The sequence below is a fragment of the Canis lupus genome, chromosome 23 (genome assembly GCF_003254725.2).
Source record: "Canis lupus dingo isolate Sandy chromosome 23, ASM325472v2, whole genome shotgun sequence".
Lineage (NCBI taxonomy): Eukaryota > Metazoa > Chordata > Mammalia > Carnivora > Canidae > Canis > Canis lupus.
The window spans coordinates 51,693,322-51,710,825 of record NC_064265.1 but is presented as its reverse complement, the minus strand read 5'-3'; the positions used below and the strand labels follow the sequence as shown (position 1 = coordinate 51,710,825).

Sequence of the window (17,504 nt, the reverse complement as noted above, 5' to 3'; positions counted from 1 at the left end):
CATGGAAAGAAGTACCATATTATACTAACTGTACTAATTATTGATTTAGTCAATAAATTTTCGGCTAAGGTAATAATATTTTTTGGTATATTAAAAGACACTTATTCACTGCTAGGGGTGAGAGAAGAAAGGGGAATTCATACTACCTTCTCAAGGCACAAAATGACAATGTTTGTTAACCTCATAAAAACCAGTATTCTTTGACCCATCAAGTTCTCTTCTAGGAAATTACAAAAATATAAAAAATATACACAAAGATATTTATATACAAAATATTTCTGCATGTATGTACCTATATATGAACATGTATCTATACATATATGTATATGTACCATATTTATGTACAAGAATATCCATTATTTCAATAATAAATGAAAACAGCTTACATGTCCGAAGACACAGAATTATTAAATGGTTAGTATGTATCTATACAATGCAAAGTATGCTACTCTTAAAAATGGCAACATAATAGATTCATACAGTAGTACATCTGTTAAATTTTTCAATAAACTAGGAAATTATAGACATATGCTAAAAACTATATAAATTATGGAGGGTGTAACCAAGTGTTGCACCTCATTTGGAAGGACACTATTCTATTCAGAAGGCTTTGGCATGTTAGGCCAGGAGACAACAACCTATAGTCCTTACGTTAACTTGGCCCCACTACCTGCTTTTGTAAGTAGAATTTACTGCAATGAAGACATGCCTATTCATTTATTTATTGTCTGTGGCTGCTTTTCACATTACAACCACAGAGCTGAGTAGTTTTGACAGACACTATAAGCCCACAAAGCCAAAAAATATTTACTATCTGGATCTTTATGGAAAAAAGTTTCTGAACCCTGGTCCAGAAACCTAGCCCATATTTCTCTCCAATGCTTTCCAAGTTGCCTTTCAATTTATTGAATTATATGACATGATCATAGACTAAATGGTTTCCAAACTATCTTTGCATGTGCGACAAGAGAGTAAAAGGATCCCAATCCATCCACTCACCCCAGCCAAGGGGGAAAAATGGAGCAAGTAAAGGAGAAAAAAGGAAAGAACAGAAAGGAAAGAGGAAGCCAGGGAATAAAGGAGGGATAAGAAAAGTCTGAAAGCCACTGATCTACTTTAGGGACGGGAGGAGGAAAGGAAGAGAAGGAGACCCTTATTTGGTAAATGAGTTTGTATTTAGGAACTGAGTTTGTACTGGAACCCAATCTCTTAATATACAGCATGTATATTATATAGATATATTCTGAATTCTCAATTGGAGGGGGAAGAGCAGACAAATTTTTAGATGTTAAAATGATTTGTGGCTTTCCAGAGCTCAACTCAACTCAGGAATCTTATTTCTTAGTATTTAATTTTGTTAATTTCTCGCTCATTAAATTAAGTGAAAATTGATTAAATTGATTTAAAATTTATTTTTCTCCTTAGGGGCACAATAATGAAAAAAAAAAACCTGGAGAACAATGGTATATAGAAAATATCCTTCAATCTTAAGTTCCCTTACACAAAATGTTAAAAGGCTCTTAATTACTAGTATACACATTTTAACCCATCATTTTTGGTTCCAGTATGCACACGGTACAAATCAATCCTGTTATGAGCCAGTCCAGGAGGAAACTCCAGGTGGGTACAGAAAAGGGAAGGAAAGTAAAAGAGCAAAAAGAAGGTTATTGCAGTGAAAATGTGCAGAGGAAAGTAAACTCAAGACTCAGAACTATAGAAAGAGGACACTGAGCCACATGTTACATGATGAAGTTAGCAATGTAGGCAAAAGCATACATAACCTTACATAACACCAGGCTTAGGGCACACAGATTGAGAAAGACCTCACTGATAATCTCAGACATTCAAGTTATTTGTTATCTATTGAACAACAGTAGGAACCAATGGATATAAACAACTATTAGCACTTCAGTGAAGAGAAATGGAAAGTTTTTAGTATAAATGGATGAAAATGGCAACGAACGGTTATGCTAGCTATTAAGCAGTTGCCTCTGCCGTGTATCTATTACAGAACTCTGTAAATGGCATTTTTCCTTTGCCAGCTAGCTCCCTGTTAGGTTCTGCTAGGCAGAGGTGTTGGAAGGAAGTTGAATCATTCCAGAAAGTGAGGAGGGCGTCCCTGTTTTACTTAGTGCTCCTATCAGGGCTGCCCCAGTAACAACCCTTTACTCTAGAGAAATAACTCCTTAGTAGAATTGGTTCCGATTTCTATTGTCCTTGTTCTCTTCTCCCAGAACCAGACCCATCACACTCCCTCAGAGGCCAGCCACCAGCAGCAGCCAAGCAGCATCCCCTTCCAAAAGTTCAGCTCTTAGCTCTGTGGAATCCATCCTACCAGCCCCTGAAGTACCAATACTAGTAAAGTAACACTCGCTCTTCGCAGGTCTGGGTCAAAGCTCTGCCTTTCTCTGAGATCCTAAATCCTAATAATCCCAACCTCTTTCTCCCCCTCCTAAAGATCCTGGAAAAAAAAATGGAATGTGTCATGAATCTGCATGTCATCCTTGTGCAGGGTCCATGCTATAACCTTCTCTGTACTGTTCCAATTTTAGTATATGTGCTGCTGAAGAGAGCACCCAACCTCTGTTCTTTGTTTCCCCAGGGGCAGTACTGGATCCTTCTAATACTATCTCTGCTATCTCAGTGTTCCCCCTTTTGCATCACCCTCCCATACCTATTTAACCAATTCTCCATAAAAAATTCTATTAAGGTAACTAGTGTGGTTTCACCTTCCTGACCGGTCCCTAACTGATACAAGAGTATCAAGCAGTCCTTATTCTAGAGGTAATTAACATTCTCTCCAGGTGTTATTTTTAGTGTTTAATTTTAGTTTATATAAAAAATATTTTTAAGGACCATTAGAATGTATTCACACTTCAATCTCCCTAAATTTTTTTTCCTGTTAAGTATAAGATTTTCTTTCTCCCACAATTCTTTTTGGTTATATCTGTGAGAAAACCCCAAGAAGTCACTATATCTGTGATACTTATCCTTCATCTGTCCTATACCTTCTAATTGTGTCTAAGCCCAAAGGGATGCAAGTCTTTCTTTTTAACAAGAACAGCAAACTCTTTAATTCTGGACAGCAGTAACTGGAATAGCCAGTCACAGGTAGAGGAATGGACTTTAATGAGTTATCAAGAGGCAGCAGGTTCACTGAATCTTAAAATCCCAGAAAAATGCCCATATTTATTAACACATTTTTAAATATATATTGGAGTTAGTCACAATGGAAAGATACAAAATGTCTAAGTACAAAACATGTACTTCAATGAGAAGAATTATTTATCCAACTATATATCTATTAACTTACAAAATCTCACTTTGATAGCCACCTTGGAAAAATACATCATTTAACCTCTGGGAGCCTCAGTTTTCTCATCTGTAAAGAAAACAGGCTGGACTAGGTCTCTGTTGCCATATATCTAACATGACAGTCTATAACATTTCTTTTAGTATTGAGGCATTGAGAGCTCAGCATCATTATCGAGAGAAACAAAAGATGGGTTTTGTAAAGGGAAAAAGTAAAGAGGTGGAAAAAAGTATCAAGATTGATAGTTTAAAAACATAATCTGAAAGAGATTCAAATACAAATGTTGGGGAATTCTTTATCTTTTTCCTCTAAGTCAAGGAAAAGGAAGAAAATATATCACAGGCGAATTACCTGGTTTAAAAAAAAAATTTTTATTCCTATTATCACAAGCTTTGAAAACATTTACTAATAACTCAGAAAAGATACTTCTTAAATTCTCTTTAAGATAGAAAACATGTTGGGGCACCTGGGTGGCTCAGCGGTTGGGCGCCTGCCTTCAGTTCAGGTCATGATCCTGGGATCCGGGATCGGGTCCCCCATTGGGCTCCCTGCATGGAGCCTGCTTCTCCCTCTGCCTGTGTCTCTGCCTCTCTCCCTCTCAGTCTGTGTCTCTCATGAATAAATACATAAATCTTAAAAAAATATATATATAAAACATGTCTTGTTTTATTTTTCAGTTTTAAAAACTGTTAGTTTTGATATTCTTCTCTCAAATTGTCTGACCACCTGTCATATTGTATAGACCATACATAAGCTTTCACAGCTTATTTATAGAAATATTATACTTAAAGTTCCAGTTAAAGGTTTATGAGATAGGCCAGATCATTTATGATTTAGTAGTTACCACTTAACATAGTGCAACTGGTAGTGTTTTTGATGTAAGGGAAATTTTTTTTTTTTTTTTGTAAGGGAAATTTGGTGAAAACAACTTTCAAATTTTATAATCAATTAGAGTTGTTCTAATGTAAGCTGAGGAAAATTCCAATTCTGATTATCTGCCTTATATCTCATCCGCATTGATACAGTAGCCTTGGCAATTTCCTTCTAAAACTTTACAGTTCAACTACTTTTATACAGAAGAAATAAGAAAGGTTTTAACTTTAGAATATGGATTTAACATCTACTCCTTAAAGCAAGAAATTTTATGATTTCACAATTGAAAATATTAGGTCTTAGTACTCAAGAGTTACCATACAATAAAAAAAAATTTGCACAAGTCTATATAGCATAATTTCATTCGTGTAATACCTTGTATATTATTGTCATGAATAAATGAAAGTACACAAACCCCAAATCATGCATGCAAATGTAAACAATGGCTAATTCTGAAGAGCAAGATGCATGACAGTATGGAGCAGAGTGAAGGAGAGGTTTCACTTAATGTATTCTAAATTTAAAAAATAATTATTATGAAGCATACACCTATACTAATAATTTTAATTAAAAATTCATTTAAAAAATGAAAGTTATAGATAACCCACTGAAAAAACCTGAGCTTAAACTGAAGTAACATAATCAGTTAACTCACTTAGGCATAAATCTTACTTCAGCACCTTTTATGTGTCAGGCTCTGGGAACAGAGCCGGGTACAAGGATCCTGCCCCTCTGAAAGTGACATTCTGGTGGGAGTACTACTAAGATGGTTACACATTGTGATACATACTCAGAAGTATATAAATCTGGCATAGAGTAATGAAGTGGGGGATGGTTAATTTACATTGGGTGTTGAGGAAAAGCCTCTTTAAAAAGTTTATACTTGAACCAAGGACCTAAATAATGAGAATGAGAAGCCATACACAAAGATCCTAGAGAAAGCATTCTAGACAGAGGCACAGCGACGGCAAAGATCTGGAAGATGGAAAAAAAGTGCAGCTAGAGCATAATGAGTGGTAGGATAAGCTGGAGTACATGAGCTTGCCAAACCTTGATTTCAAGGTAAGAAATACAGTAAGAAGTCACTGTAGCATTTTAAGCAGAGAGGTGAAGGAGGATGACTAATATTTTTAAGAGATCTCTCTGGTTGCTGTGTAGATAATGGTTTGGAGGGAGGGCAAAAGTGAAAGAAAGGAAAGAAAGGAAAGAAAGGAAAGAAAGGAAAGAAAGGAAAGGAAAGGAAAGGAGGAAGAAAGAAAGAAAAGAAAGAAAAGAAAAGAAAAGAAAAGAAAAGAAAAGAAAAGAAAAGAAAAGAAAAGAAAAGAAAAGAAAAAAAAGAAAAGAAAAGAAAGAAGTCCCACTAAGACACTAAGCTGGTGGAAAACGGAACTGGCTTGGGCCATATCAGTGGAAATATCACTTCATTCAGGTATCAGTGCAGATAAATAAAAAAGAAAATGCTTTTTCTTTTGATGGCCTCAATAAGGTCAAACATTTTTATAGAGGATACTAAAGTAACTGAGTTGGCAATATAGATGGTGGTAGACAGAGAAAGGAATATATGCTAACAAGATTTCATGGGGTGGGTACAGCTGGTGATAATGACAAACTTATTAACTTTTTAAGATGTGACTATAGGATGGTAGAGCATGCAACTATTGATCTCGGGGCCACAAGTTTGAGCCTTACATTTGGCATGACTATAGGAGTACCCAGCTTGGAAAGGATAGAGACAAATATAGTTACAAGTGAGAAAATGGAAGCTAAATGAGGGAGAAGTAATGCTATCATTATTAGCAAATGCCTGGATACTCCGCCACTAATATCTGTTGGTCAGAATGTTTTACACAACATACACAGTATACTGTATGCAAATGAGAGTATTAAAACTGCTCTTAAAAAATCTAATTTATAATGTTCCTCTTAATAATACTATTAATCTAACCACATACCCAAACTCATTACTCCACTGAAACGGCAATGGCTTTTAGAACTTTCATGGAGACATTCAGCAACATAATAATAATATCTTAGGCAATATAATAGCTTATTTTACTATGGAAGGCAACTAGACTTAGTGTGGTGATCATTTTGCAGGATACATAAATATCGAATCATTATGTTGTACACCTAAAACTAATAGAATGTGATACATCAATTATACCTCAATCTAAAAAATAATAGTAATAATAGTTTTTCAAAACTATTTGTACACAGCATACCTAAAACAGACCACATGTTGCAAATTGTTGGAAGTAAAAGATGGATAAATCGGGTTCGTCACACCAATCTCTCACTTTCTTTTAGGTCTTACGGTATCTATAATGAAAAGTTTAAAGAAAAACTAAGTGTTGAGAATGTGGACTGGCAACCACAGTCTCAGAATCTATATTTTTGATAAAAAGTGGGCTCCTCTATTTTGAAAACCTGGCATGCTGAGCTCTATAAATTGCCTAAGGCAAAGTGATAAGCATAGGGAAGGCATCCACTTTATGAAACCTTTGTCCTGGAATAGACCCTATGAATCTTTCAAAACAAAGGAGTGCAAGTTTGCTGCTCAGGATAATACACTGAACATAAAAGATTACTAATGACTTATGAACTCCTAATATAGCATGAATCATGCCAGCAACACTAGGATATTGGTTTCAACAAATAGCCTATTTTATTTTATAAACTTCACCAGAATATTATCAACAGCAGTATTAGAAAATGGAAAGCTAATAAAATTAGGAGGCAGCATCGGCATACTGCACACAGTGTTTCTCATCGCTCTAATGCAGAATCTAATGGATGAGAGATCCATCTTTTAACTTAAAAAAAAAAAAGCAGCCAGTAAACCTAGAATAATAGACCTCCACTTGACAAAGTTATTAGAGAATATTTTGCTACCTCAATTCAATAAACTGCATTAGTGAAACCAGTTTCTTTTATAAGAAAAAAAGAGAGGCAACATACTCTGTTCTTGTGTTTTATTATAGTTCAAAAAGCCTGATTATATTAAGTTTGTTTTCCTTGAGCAATATCTGAAGTAGAAGACAACTGAAAGATTAGAGGATTATAAATATTCTCTTTCTATAAAGATGTTTTCCTAATTCTATAATAGAAGACATCACGAATACTGGATGATAGCAGACTCTCAGAAATCAACGCTTTTCCCAAACACCAGGGTGCCTACCTGCGAAAGAGAGCTTTTAATGTCTCACCCTGATTTTATTTGGTATCACGATCAAGTATTTTTCTGAGAAGTAAATGGTTATTAGCGATTTCTACTGTAGTTCCGTAACAGCAAAGGCATAATCCATGTTTAGGTGATCACTTTATGTTTTGATTCAGTTATCTGCAGGGTGTCTGCATGGTACTCTAACTATTTAAAGCCAGCAAAAAAGATTACAGCTCACACTAACTGGATTTTCACAGCTCCCTATCATTCGGCTTGAATTCCTCATGGGCAGATTAAAAGGGCCAAGGCAAACAATAGTCTTTTTACAAGGTGGTTATTGAAAAAAAAGAAGAAGAAGAAAAAGAAAAGAAAAATGTATACTTTTATGGCCAAAACAACAAAATTATTTCAGAAAGCAGCCACATAAAAACAAACTTAAATGTATAACAGAGGTAAAACTATGAGTGTTGTCATAATCCAAGTCAAAAAATTAATAGCATCTGAAAGAAGAGTAGTTTTTATTCTGAAACCTCTAACATAGATGATATGGTTTTAGAGTTCAAAGACAGCTAGTTATGGTATCAAAGAAAAGAGTTAAAAGTACTTCAACGATCACTTAGTCTAACATTATTATGCTATAGACAGACAGACTGAGGTCCAAAGAACTCAACGTGGCATTTTCAAGTCAACTACTGGCAGATTACCAAAATAACCAGATAACTAGTTCATGATCTTTTCTACTTTGACTTAACCACCCTCTTGTTTTCTACCTTCACTCACTTCATATGGTCAAATGACCTCCCAATCTATGATCATCCTTTCTCTGTGAGCCCTGGATACAATTATCTCTTCTAATCCTCATGCAATCCCAAGAGGTAGTTGTGTTCATCATGGTCATTTTACAGGTAAAAAATCTTAAACTTAGATTAAGTGACTTGCCCAGGATCACATAGGCAGTAAATGGAAGAGCTGGATTTAAAATCAGGTCTATGGAAAAAAAAAAAAAAAAATCAGGTCTATGGTTGCCTGGGTGGCTCAGTCAGCTGCGTGCATCTGCCTACAACTCAGGTCATGATCCTAGGGTCCTGGGAACCAGCCCCTCATTGGGTTCTTTGCTCAGCAGGGAGCCTGCTTCTCCCTCTCCCTCTCCCTGCCTCTCCACTTGCTTGTGCTCTTTCTCTGTGGCAAATAACATCTTTTTAAAAAATAAAAAATTAAAATCAGGTCTACAAAACTAGTGTATGAGCTACTAATCATTGTGCTGTATAACCTGGCTTCTGTATGAGCTTCTTTCCCATTTCATGGATACAGTCTTGGTTTACAATGGTTTACATCCTTCTTTCCATGTGTCATTCATTCACACAACTTATCCAAACACAACCCTTAGAGTCTCCACACTTCTGTTTAGTATTAAATAACCAGTTAGTTCCTGAATCCAAGTCAGATCAAGATCCAGTTGGATGGTATTCTTTACTTATTTTTACTTATCTTATTCTCTATTACCACTACCTTAACTAAAGCTTCACCAGTGCTCTCTCAACAGTATTTACGATAAAACTTCTAAATGGTCTTTCAATCTTCGACCCATTCTCCTTAGTGCTGCCTCTCAGATTTAAAACTGTTCAACTCAAAACTCCTCTGACATTGCCTCTTTATAACCTCTGCTAAAATTTATTTTAGTCACAATGATCTCAAAAGGAAAGATAAATTTAAATGTATATATTTACATTTACTTATAACTTTCTTAAATCCTAGAAGGATGTGTAGGAAACTAATAAACGTGGTGAATTGGATTTCTGGGGGTTGGGGTGAGGATAGGAATTGAGTGGATAAGAGATAAGGTGGAAGAAACTCTTTAATGTAGGTGTATACCATTATATAATGTTAAGTTTTGAACTATATAAGTATACTATCTATTAAGAAAAAAAGAGGAAAGGTTTAGAAAGGAAGGGGAAGAGAGAGAAAAAAAAAAAAAGGAAGAACAAAGCTAAATGTCACTCTCTTGTTTCCAGAATGCACCTTCTGTATTTTGTCTGACAATAAAATGGTAATTTCACCCAAAAGGAGGGAATAAAAATAATTCCCCAAAAATCTATGATCCCTCTTGCTTAAGTCTTTCTCCTTTTCCCCTCTCCTTCTTACTTCCTCTTCCATGTTCTGTGCTTTCAGATGGCTTAGGTATGAACACCTTTAAAAAATATCCTTTAACTGACTCATTTTGGGTTAAGCTGCTCTCTGATATGCTCCTCTAGTAAAGTGGGCATCTCTCTGTCATAGCACTCACATGACATTGTTATCATCTATTTGTGTGTCCAACTGTCAAACTAGATGAAAGTTTCCATGTCGTATTCATCTTCACAATCTCTAATAACCATAACAGTGCCAGACACATTTTAACAGCCCCCAAAGCAATCTATGGCACATGGTATTTATCTTTGTGATGGCCCATGGGTCAGATTCAGCAGTCACTGTCATTTAATCTTTCCATATGGGAAATATTGCTTTGGTCACTACAGCCTCTCCTTTATAGGTCTCTACAGTTATCAAATTCCAAGCAAAATATCTAAAGAGTTCAAGATAAACAGGAATTAAAAACCCAACACTCCAGGCAAGAACACTCCTACATATCCTCTTGCCTACTTTATTTCACTTTTTGAACGTCCAAAGCAAACTTATGATCTCCTGTCATATCATGGTCTCCTCCAGGATAAACATTGGTCAGTAAAACAAACAAACAAACAAAAAAAAAAAACAAAGAAACAAAAAACACAAAACCTCATTCCAATGATACAAACCAGAAAACTCCTGATTATCCTTAGTATCTTCATCCTTCTTGCCAAATGGAATCCATCATTAAATACATAAATATATCTCAAATCCAGCCCTGGTTTGAACTACTCTTACATCTCTCCTAGACTACTGTGCTACTAATCTGGTTCTCCACATCCACTCTTATCCCGCAATCTGTTTTCCACACTGCAGCTGGAGTGATCTTTTCAAAACACTAATCTGATCATGTCACCAATCAGATTAAAACACTTCAAAGGCATCCTGTTATTCTTAAGATAGAGACCAAAATCCTTAACCAGGTTTACAAGGCCCTACAGAATCTAGCCCCTCTCGGCTTCCCTGGCCCCAACTCACACTGTGTTCCCCCCTCCTCTCCATTCTAGCTACTCTGACCATCTTCCAGTTACTGTTCATATCAGTCTCTCTCCCATCCAGGGACCTCTGCTGATGATGCTTCCTCTCTCTATAATGTTCTTCTTCCTTCTTTCACTGATTTCTATTCATCCTCATTTCGTTAGGAAAGTCTGCCTAACTGTTGTAAATCAAATCCCCACCCCTATTATATGCTATGTAAAGTACTATGCATATCTCATCCATGATATTTATCACCACTGAAAGTTTATGTTTTTTTATGTGACTCCATAATTGTTATTTTCCCTCACTGGACTATAAGCTCCATGGATTCAGAAACCTTAATGGTTATCAATCACTGAGGGATCTCCAAGCAACAACACAGTGCCAGACACAGTCGGTACTTCACACAAATAAACTAGTGACAGAAAGAAAGAAGGGCATGTCTTAGATGGTAACACCTAAGCTATATTTAGTTATCATTGTCCTTGCATGTAGAAAAGGTGGAGATTCCAAATTAGGGTAATTAATTTAATGTGAAGAACCTAATCATAACTTAAAGTTTATCCTGAGATCCCCCCTTCCCTCCCCTTCAATCAGAAATATTATATATACTCTTCTTCATTCAAGACTGGTAAGCTAATCTTCTACCACGAAAGGAGACTTCAGAGACTATATACTCTATCCCTCTCATTTTACAGTTAAAGAATATAAACCCACAAATGAAGTGACCAACCCAAAGTCACATGTAAATCAGAAGAGCCAGGACTAGAGCCCACACTTACCAGTCTAATATAATATCCACTATATCTACTATGGTGAAACATTATGGCTTTTTTTTTCAGAGAAAACAATGCAATACTCATTACTAATTTATAATCTAGTAGCCCTGTAGGTACATACAAGTTTGTCTGATCATATGCTACAATTTTGGGCTGAGAAAATGTCATAACCATTAGCTCCAAAGAACCATGTAAAAATTGTATACTCAATAACAGCATAGTTCTTATCTATGTGATGAATGGTCTGAAAGCAGTTAGTTGGACATCAGCAGAAGTATAACCTTGTATAAATTTTTAAAATTATTTTGTGGATGTGGAAAAACTTTGGGTGGATTCATGAGATTAGTTTTAGATAGGCTGGACTTAAGGTTCTGGAACATGCACTTAATAAATACGTATCTGAGATTCGAAGAGGAGCTCTGGCCTACTGAAGACTTAGATCATGGATTCAAGGAAAGACAACAGTAAGTTAGATGCCAGTCTTCATGAAAGAGGAATATTATCTAGGAAATATAGGGCACCAAAAGAAAGGTAAAGAAAGTTTCATGATGAATGGTTTAAGCTCCACAGAAATGTATTTTAACTTACTCTGTTTGGACCAAAGAATGAAAGAACAATCATTTGGAAGGGAAAATAGAAAGTACAAAAGATAACAAATTGATCTCCTCACACTGAGGAATATTGGAAGTAATAAAATAAGATGGAAACTCAGATTCTAATAATAGCAGACTAAATAAATCCAGATCAAATCTTTCTCTAAGAAAAACTACAATGGGTAGAAATTTTTAAGAAATATTTATGGCCTCTTTGATGGTATTTAAGAATTAGAGATTCAAGGGATGCCTGGATGGCTCAGTCAATTAAGCGTCTGTCTTTGGCTCAGGTCATGATCCTAGAGTCCTGGGATCAAGACCTGCATCAGGCTCCCTGCTCAGCAAGAAATCTGCTTCTCCCTTTCCCTCTCCCCACCCCTCCACACATACTTGTACTCTCTTCTCTCAAATAATTAAAATCTTAAAAAAAAAAAGTTAGCAATTCAATTGCTGAGAATAAATTAAGAGAATCCCAGATTGCCTTCAAAGGCAATAGAAATGGATCCATTTGGAACTATACACAATGAAGTCATAAATTATAAAATAACTTAAGCTTAGTAAGTTAAACATACCAATTAAAAGAGAGTAACTGTCAGAATGAATTTTTTAAAATTCCATACAGGCCTACCTTAAGAATCAAGAAAAATCTCAACTAAATAATGTAACTTTACACCTAAAAGAACAATAAAAAGACATCCGAAATTAGTAAAAGGAAAGAAATACTAAAGATCACATTGGAAATAAATGAAATAGACTATAAAAGTAATAGAAAAGATCAATGTAATTAAGACAAGATTTAAAAAACCCTTTCACTATAGTAAGAAAAAAAGAGGGCACAAAGAAATAGAATTGAAAGAGAAGATACAACTGACACCAAGGAAATACAAAAAAAAAAAACATAAAATACTATTACAAAAAAATTATATCCCAATGAAATGGAAAGCCTGGAGGAAATGGGTAAATTCCTAGAAACACATGTACTTCCAAGACTAAATGATGAAAAAATAAAAAATCTGAGTAGACTGATAACTAGTAAAAAGATTGAATCTTTAATAAAAAAATTTAAAAAACATACAAGAAGCCTAAGTCCAGGACTAAATTCACAAGTGAATTCTATTGAACATTCAATGAAACTGTAACACCTATCATTCTCAAATTCTTCCCAAAAAGTGAAAGGGAATATTTCTAAACTCATTTTATGAGGACAATATTACTATAATACCACAAGGACAACACAAAAAAAGAAAATTACAAACCAATCTCTAATAAAAGTAGATGTAAAAATCCTCAACAAAATTTAGCAAATTCAATTAAACAATATGTTAAAAGGATCATACACCTTGATCAAGCAGAATTTATTCCAGGAATGCAAGGATGGTTCAACAACCAGAAACCAATCACTGTTATACAAATATATTGACAAAATGAAGGATATGATCACCTGATTATCTCAACAGATACAGAATAAGCATTTGACAAATTCAACCCCCATTTCTGATAAAAATACTCAACAAAGCGGACACAGACATAACATAATACTACAACATAATAAAAGCCATATATGATAAGCCCACAGCTAACATCATATTCAACGGACAAATGCTGAAAACTTTTCCCTTAAGATTAGGAACTAGATAAGGATACCAACTCTTGACACATTGTGATGTACAGAAAACCTGAAAGACTCCATCCAAAGCTCTTAGAAGTAATAAAGGAGTTAATACCAAATATATACAAAGAATTCATAGAACTCAATAAAAAAATCTGATTAGAAAAACTGGCTGGGGACTGAATAGACATTTTTCCAAAGAAGACATGATGTCCAACATGCATATGAAGATGCTCAATCAGGGAAATGCAAACCAAAATAAGGCCACCTCTCAACTATGAAAATGATTACTATACAAAAGACCAGAAATAGCAAGGGTTGGTGAGGATGTACAGAAAAGAAAACCCCTGTGCACTCTTGGTGACAATGTAAAATGGTGCAGTGACTGTGGAAAACAGAACAGAGATTCCTCAAAACATTAAAAACAGAACCATCAGGGGCACCCAGGTGACTCAGTCAGTAGAGTCCAACTCTTGCTTTCAGTTCAGGTCAAGATCTCAGGGTCATGAAACTAAACCCTACACTTACCATAGAGCCTGCCTAAGAGTCTCTCTCCCTCCGTACCACCACCACCTCCCTCCCCTGCTCACATGAAAAGAAAGAAAAGAAAAGAAAAGAAAAGAAAAGAAAGAAAAGAAAAGAAAAGAAAAGAAAAGAAAAGAAAGAAAAGAACTACCATACTATCCAGCAATTTCACTTCTGCATATTTATCTCAAGAAAATGAAAACAATAATTCAAATAGATTTATGCACCCTTATGTTCATTACAACATTATTTACAATAGCCAACATATGGAAAATCTGAATGTCCACTGATGGATAAATAAAGACAATGTGTGTTTGTGTGTATAATGGATACTACTCAGCTTTAAAAAGGAATGAAATCTTACCATTTGTGACAACATGGGTTGATCTCAAGAGTATTATGCTAAGTAAAATAACTGAGAGGAAGCCAAATTTCACTTATATCTGGAATCTAAAAAGCAAAATTAACAAAACAAAACTCATAGATACAGCAAACATACTGGTACTTATCAGAGGGGAAAGAGGTTGGGAATGGGCAAAATGGATGAAAATCAAGAGACAGAAACTTAAAACAAGTCGTGGTGATGTAATATACATCACCAATGGCATGTGGATTACAGTCAAAATTACTTTACTGCAAATTTGAATATTGCTAAGAAACTAAATCTTAAGTCTGCCTCACATGAAAAAAAAGAGCATTTGTACAGTGACAAAGGGTGGATGATATGGCAATCATTTCACAATGCACATAAAGAAAAAATCATGTTCTATAACTGAAACTAACATAATGTTGTAACTCAATTATATTTTAACTGAAAAAAAAAATGCCTCCTCATAACCAAGATAAAAATATCTACCCATCTGCAAAAAAAATCACTCAAAGACAACAGCTATCTGGCTTAGCTATCTTAATATCAGACAATGTTCACTGCAGACCAAGAACAGAGAGACACCATATAAAGATGAAAGGGTCAATTCACCCAAAAGATTTAACAATCTTAAATCTATACTATATACATCTAACAAAAAGACTGAAGGATATACACAGCAAAAACTGGAAGGAAAAATAGGCAAATTCAAAATTATTGTCAGAGCCTTCTTTTCTTCTAAGTAACAGCTTTATTGAGATATAATTTACATACCTTAAAGTTCACCGTTTTAAAGTATACAATTCACTGGTTTATACTATATTCATGTTGTGTGTTAATTACCTGAAGTTTCATCCATTTGTAGCATGTATCAGTACTTCATTCTTTTTTATTATCAAATAATATACAATTACAGTTGATCTTTGAACAACATGGATTTGAACTACATGGATCCACTTATATGTAGGTATTTTCTTTTAATTGCAGTATTGCTAACATAGAGTATTATCTTAGGCTAAGGGGTACAATATAGTGACTTAACAATTCTATCATTACTCAGTACCCATCAAAATAAGGGTACTTTTAATTCCTTTTACACATTTCACCCCACTCCCCTATGGTAATCATCTGTTTGTTGAATATAGGTAAGATTCTCTTTTATGATTTGTCAATTTTTTCCCTTGGTTTCTTAAATTCCACATTATGAGTAAAATCATATGGTATTTGACTTTCCCCTGACTGACTTATCTTCCTTAGCATTATCCTCTCCAGTTCCACCCATGCTCTTGCAAAGGTAAGATTTCAATCTTTTTTATGACTGAATAATATTCCATTGTGTGTATATATACACCACTTCTTTATCCACTCATCTATCGATGCACACTTGGGCTGCTTCAATAATTTGGCTATAGTAAATAATGCTGCAGTAAATAAAGAAATGCATGTATCCTTTTGAGTTAGTATTTTTGTAATTTTTGGGTAAATACCCAGTAGTGCAATTACTGGATCATAGGGTAGTTTTATTTTTAATTTTTTGAGGAACTTCTATATGGTCTTCTACAGTGGCTTCAACCAGTTTGCATTTCCACCAACAGTCTACAAGAGTTACCCTTTTCCACATCCTCACCAACATTTGTTGTTTCTTATGTTTTTTTATCTTAGACATTCTGACAGGTGTGATTTGTATCTCCCTCATGATCAGTAATGTTCAGCATCTTTTCAAGTGTCTGTTGGCCATCTGTACATATTCTTTGGAGAAATGTCTGTTGATGCTGTCTGTCCACTTTTTTTTAAAGATTATTTATTTATTTATTTATTTATTTATTTATTTATTTATTTATTTATGATAGAGAGAGAGGCAGAGACACAGGCAGAGGGAGAAGCAGGCTCCATGCCGGGAGCCCGATGTGGACCCAATCCCGGGACTCCAGGATCGCGCCCCGGGCCAAAGGCAGGCGCCAAACCACTGAGCCACCCAGGGATCCCCTGTCTGTCCATTTTTTAACTGGAGTATGTCTTCTGGTGTTGAGTTATCGAAGTTCTTTATATATTTTGGATACTAACCATTTATCGGATGTGTCATTTGCATATATCTTCTCCATTCAATAGACTGTCTTTTTGTTTTGTGGACTATTTCCTTAGCTGGGTAGAAGCTTCTTATGCTGATGTAATACCAATAGTTAATTTTTGCTTTTGCTTTCCTTGCCTCAGAAGACACATCTAGAAAGATGTGGATTACATCCAATGTCAGAAAAATTATTGCCTGTGCTCTCTTCTAGGATTTTTATGGTATCATGTCTCACATGATCCTTAATCCACTTTTAGTTTATATTTGTGTAGGGTGTAAGAGAGCGGTCCCGTTAAATTCTTTTGCATGTAGCTGTCTACTTTTCCCAACACCATTTATTAAAGAAACTGTCTTCTTCCCATTCTTGATTCATTTGTTGAAGATTAATAGACCATATAATTGAGGGTTTGCTTCTAGGCTTTCTACCCTGTTCCATTGATCCATGTGTCTATTTTCACGTGAGTACCATATCATTTGGATTACTGCAGCTTTGTAGTGGCGCTTGAAATCTGGGATTGTAATACCTCCAGTTTGTTCCTCTTTTGTAAAGACTGCTTTGGTTATTAAGGATCTTCCAAAGTTCCATACAAATTTTAGAATTGTGTGTTTTAGTTCTGTGAAAAATGCTGCTGGTAATTTGACAGGGATTGCACTAAGTCTACACTGCTTTGGATAATAGGAACGTTTTAACAAAATGTGTTCTTACAATCCATGAGCATGGAATACCTTTCTATTCTTTGTGTCATCTTCAATTTCGTTCATCAAAGTTTTATAGTTTTCAGACCATAGGTCTTTCACCTCTATGACTGAGTTTATTCCTAGGTATTTTATTATTTTTAATGTAACTGTAAATAGGATTGTTTTAATTTCTCTTTCCCTTGCTTCACTATTAATATATACAAATGCAACAGATTTCTGAACGTTGATGTTGTATCCTGCAACCTTAGTGAATTCATTCATTAGTTTTAATAGTGTTTTGGTGGAGTCTTCAGGGTTTTCTATATGTAGTATGTCATCTGCAAATAGCAAAAGTTTTACTTCTTCTTTACCAATTTCGGTGACTTTTATTG

General features: G+C 35.0%; 1 protein-coding gene and 1 non-coding gene across 2 annotated transcripts in view; both read right to left on the bottom strand.

Annotated features, from left to right (window-relative positions):
• RSRC1 (arginine and serine rich coiled-coil 1) overlaps positions 1-17,504 on the bottom strand; it is a 397,789-nt gene that overhangs the window by 261,001 nt on the left and 119,284 nt on the right. The gene's annotated exons all lie outside the window — the stretch shown is intronic.
• On the bottom strand, positions 2,468-2,576 carry LOC112652625 (U6 spliceosomal RNA). Its single transcript, XR_003131615.1, has one exon. It is a non-coding gene; the product is annotated as a U6 spliceosomal RNA (small nuclear RNA).